Raw genomic sequence first — 318 nt, forward strand, 5'->3', positions numbered from 1 at the left:
TGATAATGACATTTTTGTAAGTCAATCCAAGTATTGCAGGGATTTGCTGAAAAGATTTGCTATGGATGACTGCAAGCCAATAACTACTCCTATGGGATCTAGCACATACATTGATACCGATGAAAGTGGAAAAAGTATTGAAATATCAAAGTATCGAGGTATGATCGAATCTCTTTTATATTTGACTGACAGTAGACCTGATATCATGTTTATTGTATGTCTGTGTGTACACTATCAATCTAAACCAAAAGAATCACACTTAGTTGTTGTTAAGAGAATTATGAAATATCTTAAAGGTACAACTGAAGTTGGACTGTG

The sequence above is a fragment of the Lupinus angustifolius genome, unplaced genomic scaffold (assembly GCF_001865875.1).
Source record: "Lupinus angustifolius cultivar Tanjil unplaced genomic scaffold, LupAngTanjil_v1.0 Scaffold_61_1, whole genome shotgun sequence".
In the NCBI taxonomy this organism is placed as follows: domain Eukaryota; kingdom Viridiplantae; phylum Streptophyta; class Magnoliopsida; order Fabales; family Fabaceae; genus Lupinus; species Lupinus angustifolius.